Source organism: Trichechus manatus, unplaced genomic scaffold (assembly GCF_000243295.1).
Source record: "Trichechus manatus latirostris isolate Lorelei unplaced genomic scaffold, TriManLat1.0 scaffold00007, whole genome shotgun sequence".
Lineage (NCBI taxonomy): Eukaryota > Metazoa > Chordata > Mammalia > Sirenia > Trichechidae > Trichechus > Trichechus manatus.
The window spans coordinates 29760587-29767091 of record NW_004443943.1 but is presented as its reverse complement, the minus strand read 5'-3'; the positions used below and the strand labels follow the sequence as shown (position 1 = coordinate 29767091).

General features: G+C 40.8%; 1 protein-coding gene across 1 annotated transcript in view; it reads left to right on the top strand.

Annotated features, from left to right (window-relative positions):
• Nucleotides 1-6505, top strand: part of NT5C2 (5'-nucleotidase, cytosolic II) — a 123648-nt gene that overhangs the window by 321 nt on the left and 116822 nt on the right. The window lies entirely within an intron of this gene.

Below are 6505 nucleotides of genomic sequence, written 5' to 3'. Positions count from 1 at the left end.
CTGCGCGCTAGCGGACTGGGCGTCCGCGTCCCCTCACCGCAACGGCCCTCACTCCTTGGCTGCCCCCGGCCGGGCGCAGCCCCTTCCTCCCCATCGTGGCGACGCCCCCGGTCACGTCATTCCCGCGCCATTGTCTTCCTGCTGTGGGCTCGTTCGGACCCCGCCTTACCTTTCGGAGCGAGGCCCTTCACTGACTGAGAAACAACATCACAGTTCGATTCTGTTTGCCCCTTTCCTTTCCCGCTTGGCAGCCCAATCCACTCTCCCGCAGACACTCCTTCACCCAGTTCTGCTTGTCTTTTCCGGCTGCCTCCGGGCTTCCTCCCGTCCGCACTCGAGGCCACCTTTCCGCTCCTCTTACCGGCGTCGGCGCGGCAGCCCTCTTCCCACCCACTGCGCTTTCTTGTTGACTCTGAGAAACCTAAGGTCCCTTGTGGTAGGATGCAAGGTTGACAGCATTTTAGGACGAACCACAAGAAACTGCCAACTTATTAGCCCACATCCCAGTTTCCAGCACTTACTGGAGAGTTCACGTCGAATTGCAAGCCACCCCCCAAAACATACCTGTTATTTCTAAATGGCTTCCAAGTCAGGGGTTCAGCTGTCCGGTGGCCCTCCATTCCTTACCTTTTTCTGGGGGCCTGAAGCCGGTGAGAGCCGAGAGTGAGATGCAGATCTGAGGCCTGAGCCATTAGTTCTAAGCCTAACGTTTTTGGGGTTTGACTCCGGTAGGCCACAGCTTTTAAAGCAGTAGTTAGATTTTGATGTCCGGTTTATCACTTTCCTGGGTTGTACTCTAGAGTGCTCTGAAATGACTAGTCACCATTCTGGTGTGTGTGTGTGTGTGTGTGTGTGTGTGTGTGTGTGTGTGTGTGTGTGTGTGTGTGTGTGTGTGTGTGTGTGTGTGTCTGGGGTGTGTGTGTCTGGGGTGTGTGTGTCTGGGGTGTGTGTGTGTGTGTGTGTGTGTGTCCGCCTCCGATTGAACTAGCTTTATAATGTCTATGGACTGGACTGACAATGCCTTTTAAGGAAACGGATGCAAACTGTAATGTGAAAGGCAAAATATCGAAGCAATGCTATTTACCATGGAGACCTAAATGGGGAAGGTTTTAGGTCTTAAATATTTGCCACCACACTTTCAACAGTGGTTAGAATTTATCTAGATGAAGATGTCCAGGCCTGGAGAGGTTAAGTTCAATTAGACACAGCTAGCTAGTAATTAAAATCTGAATTCCCCGTGCTGGGCTGACGCTAGCATACACAGACTTTATTTCTGAAATGCAATTCCGTTGCAATATAAGCCATTACATTATATCAGGATAGGTTATGGTATTACTCGCATCAGCCCAGAATTTAGGCTTTAGAATTTAGTAACTAAATGTAAAATGAGGAGATGTTCAAGGTTTCATTTGGCTTTAAAATTGGACGATTCCATAGTGTGAAAATTGACAATCAGCTACAAGTTTCCAAAGGTTTAGAATTGTAGAAAGATTTATACAGATATTTACTTATGGTAAACCTTACTATTGATAACCAGGTGCATCTTCCCAAAGAAAGCCAAATTACAGTGTAATGAGGGACACACCTCTAGTCTATTTCTACTATTTTAGCACACAAAACTTTTTCTTTTAATGTTTTTATTACTTGATTAACTCTTATCAAAAAGTTTAATTCAATAAAATAGAAAACAAAACAAAACAACCCAACTTTATTGTATGTTGTTTATAAGACTGTGTTCTTTTCCAATTCTTCTATAAACATGTTTTTTTCTTTTTTAATTTTTTAAAATTGTGCTTAGATGAAGGTTTATAGAACAAATAGTTTCTAATTAAACAGTTAGTACACATATTGTTTTATGACATTGGTTAACAACTCCACGACGTGTCATAAACATGGTTTTTATCTAGTTGTAATCACTGTGTACAGTATTACTTTGAATTTTGCACTTAACCATATTTCTGGGACACCCATGTATCTGGACAGTTTACTACTTTTCATTTCTAGAGGCCCTGTTAGTTGCATTTGAGTTGATTCTGATTCATGGTGACCCCATGTGTGGAAGTGCTCCACAGGGTTTTCAAGGCTGTGACCTTTTGGAAGCGGATTGCTAGGCCTGTCTTCCCAGGCTCCTATAGTGTGTACTGTTTGCACCACCCATTCCTTTATGACCAGTAGTCAACGATGCCTGGGACACAGACTCTCAGTAAATTTTGTTGGAAGGATGTAATATTTTGAACTGTTTAGACAGCATCTACCAACACAAATGTTAAATATCTCGAGGCATATGTTAAGTCACAGTGAGCAGTAAAGACAGTGAGTACTTTGAGCCAGGAGGCAGCCATGTAACCTAGGAGAATTTAATTAACCTTAGAGAACCTCACTCAGTTTTTCTTGCCTTGAAAAATAAATTTCACAGGGTTGTATGGGTTAAATGGGATTAATTCCACTGAAGGAAATTAGCACAGTTACTAGCATACCATCGTTCTCTATAAATGTTAGCTGTTACTGTTTTTTTGGTTATAGTGGAGAGAGATTACTGTTGGTTGGGATCAGGGAAAACAGAGAGGGTGACACTTGAGAATAAGGAAGACATGCTAAGGTGCATATATTGAGCGTATAAGGAATAGATTGCTCTCACTAAAACAAAGGGTTTGGTAGAGAAGTATAATGTGATAAAACTGGGTAGAGAAATCCTGATAGGCTGTTTACAAGATGTGCTACTTGGATTCCTTGCAGACAGAGAATTAATGAATTAAGATAACCTCTTTTAAGTACAATAAATAAAAAAAAGATAACCTCTTTTTTTTTTTTTTTTAATGTTTACACTTGAAAAAGTTATTTGCTTAAGGAAGTTGGTAACAAATTGTTACGGAGTTCTAAAGTCCTTGTCATTTGACACAGTCTTATATGACTTTTTACTGTTTGAAATTCGATTGCATTTTTATAATGATTCGTTATCAGAGTTTGCAAGTGGCCTTTTTTTTTTTTTTTAAATGGAAAACAACTTTAACAACAAGCCAATAAAAATAGCAAAATTGCCAACAGGGCAGCAAAACTGCCCCCCTTTTAGGCTGAATACAGAATTAGAAGGATTAAATTGACTTGGACAATGATAAACTAGCTTTTCGTGTGGCTCTCTTGGTTGGGAAGCATTGTCAAAAGTGTGAGATGAAAATCCCTGCTATGTCAGGGTCTGCTTGGAAAGAGAAGATTGAAATCTGGTGTCTGAAATTTATTGGCCGTTTTCCCCTTTTAGGAGCATTAAGCTTATTGGGTATTAGCATGTTTCCGTTTTAAATGTCCAGTGGAGTATATATTTTTGAAAGCTCCTTCATTCAGTTTAATAAAGTTTCTCTAATGTATTATAAAATATTTTAAACATACAGAAAATAAAATAATGATCACCTAATATATATACTTCACAGCTTCTTTACTAAATCTTAACAGTTAAGGTTGTTGTATTTACTTTGGATTTTTTTTTGGTATTTATTGCCTTCAGCAATAACTCCCGCTGGATGGTATGGTAATTCTATGTTTAACTTTTTGAGGAACCACCAAAGTGTTTTCCATAAGCTGTAGCACCATTTTACATTCCTGACAGCAATGCAAAAAATTAAAAAACCAGTTGCTTTCCAGTCGATTCCGATTCATGACTACCCTATGTGTTGCAGAGTAGAACTGTGCTCCATAGATTTTCCATCGCTATGAATTGGAATCGACTCGACAGAAACGGGTTTGGTTTTGGACCTTTCAGAAGCAGATTGCCATGCCTTTCTTCCAAGGTGCCTCTGGGTGGGTTCGAACTGCCAATCTTTTGGTTAGCAGCTGAGGGCTTAACCATTTGCACCACTGGGTTCCAAGTTTCTCCACATTGTCTCCAACGCAAGTTCTTTTCCGGTTTTCTGACAAGAGCCATCTTGGTGGGTATGAGGTAATAACCTCATTTTGGTTTTGATTTGTATTTCCCTAATGAAGGAGCCCGGGTGGCGCAGTGGTTAAGTGTTTGGCTGGTAACCGAAACGTTGGCTGTTTCAACCCACAAGTCGCTCCGCAGGAGAAAGATTTGGCAACCTGCTTCCCTAAAGATTTACAGCCTTGGAAACCCTATGGGGCAGTTCTATTCTGTTCTACAGGGTTAATGACTAATGACTTTGACCATCTTCCTTTTTATTTTATTTTTTATTGTTGTAGTTTAAGTGAAAATTTACAATTCAAGTTAGTCTTTCATACAAAAATTTATACATACATTGTTATGTGACCCTAATTGCTCTCCCTGTACTGTGGCAGCACACTCCTCCTTTCCACCCCTGATCTCCCATGTCCATTCAACCAGCTGCTAACCCTCTCTGCCTTCTCATCTCACCTCTGGACAGAAACTGACCATTTAGTCTTATGTATCTACTTGAACTAAGAAGCACACTCTTGACGAGGATCATTTTATGTCCCACAGCCCAGTCCAATCTTTGAAGAGTTGGCGTTGGGAATTGTTTTAGTTCTGGATTGGCAGAGAGTCCAGGGGCCATGCTTTCCTCAGTCCGACCATTAAGTCTGGTCTTTTTACTAGAATTTGAGTTCTGTACCCCACCTTTCTCCTGCTCTATCAGGGACTGTCTGTTGGGTTCCCTGTCATGGCAGTCATTGGTTGTAGCCAGGCACCATCTAGTTCTTCTGGTCTCAGGCTGATGCAATCTTTTATGTGGCCCTTTCTGTCTCTTGGGCTAATACTTTCCTTGTGTCTTTGATGTTCTTCATTCTCCTTTACTCCAGGTGGTTGAGACCAATTGATGCATCTTAGATGGCTGCTCGCTGGCTTTTAAGACCTCAGACGCCACTCACCAAAGTAGGATGCAGAACATTTTCTTAATAAACTTCGTTATGCCACTTGACCTAGATGTCCCCTGAAAGCATGGTCCCCAGATCCCTGCCCTGCTACTCTGTCCCTCGAAGTATTTGATTGTATTCAGGAAACTTCTTACCTGTGGTTTAGTCTAGTTGTTCTGACTTCCCCTGTAGTGTGTGCTGTCCTTCCCTTCAACTAAGGTAATTCGTGTCTACTATCTAGTTAGTAAATAACCCTCACCCTCCCTCCCCACCCTCGTAACCATCAAAGAATGTTTTCTTCTGTGTTTAAACCTTTTCTTGAGTTCTTATAATAGTGGTCTTATACAATATTTATCCTTCTGTGACTGACTAAATTCATTCAGCATAATGCCCTCCAAATTCCTCCATGTTATGTTTCGTGGATTCATCGTTGTTCTTAATTGTTGTATAGTATTCCATTGTGTGACTATACCATAAATTTGTTTATCCATTCATCCATTGATGGGCACCTAGCTTATTTCCATCTTTTTGCTATCATGAGCAGTCCTGTAAGAACATGGGTGTGCATATATCTATTCGTGTGGCGGCTCTTATTTCTCTAGGATATATTCCAAGGAGTGGGATAACTGGATCATATGGTACCTCTATTTCTAGATTTTTAAGGAAGCGCCACATCAATTTCCAAAGTGGTTGTACCATTTTACATTCCCACCAACAGTGTGTAAGTGGTCCAGTCTCTCCACAACCTCTCCAGCATTTATTATTTTGTGTTTTTTGGATTAATGCTAGCCTTGTTGGGGTAAGATGGGATCTCTTTGTAGTTTTGATCTGCATTTCTCTAATGGCTAATGATGGTGAGCATTTCCTCATGTATCTATCTGTTAGCTGCCTGAATGTCTTCTTTGGTGAAGTGCCTGTTCATATCCTTTGCCCATTTTTTAATTGGGTTATTTGTCTTTTTCTTGTTGAGGTTTTGCAGTATCTTGTAGATTTTAGAGATTAGATGCTGATCAGATTTGTCGTAGCCAAAAATTTTTTCCCAGTCTGTAGGTTGTCTTTTGACTCTTTTGGTGAAGTCTTTTGATGAGCGTAAGTGTTTGATTTTTAGGCGCTCCCGGTTATCTGGTCTCTCTTCTGGTGCTTGTGGATTGTTACTTACAGTTCATATTCTGTTTATGCCATGTATTAGGGCTTCTAGCGTTGTCCCTATTTTTTCTTCCATGATCTTTATCTTTTTATATTTTGTATTTAAGTCTTTGATCCATTCTGAGTTAGTTCTTGTGCATGGTATGAGGTATGGGTCTTGTTTCATTTTTTTGCAGATGGATATCCAGTTATGCCAGCACCATTTGTTAAAGAGACTGTCTTTTCCCCAGTTAACAGACTTCAGGCCTTTGTCAAGTATCAGCTGCTCATAGATAGATGAATTTACATCTGGATTCTCAATTCTGTTCCATTCTGTGTATCTGTTGTTGTACCAATACCAGGCTGTTTTGACTACCATGACGGTATAATAGGCTCTAAAATCAGGTAGTGTGAGGCCTCCCACTTTGTTGTTCTTCTTGAGTAATGCTTTACTTATCCAGGGCATCTTCCCTTTCCATATGAAGTTGGTGATTTGTTTCTCCATCTCATTAAAAAATGCCGTTGGAATTTGGATCGGGATTGCATTGTATCTGTAGAT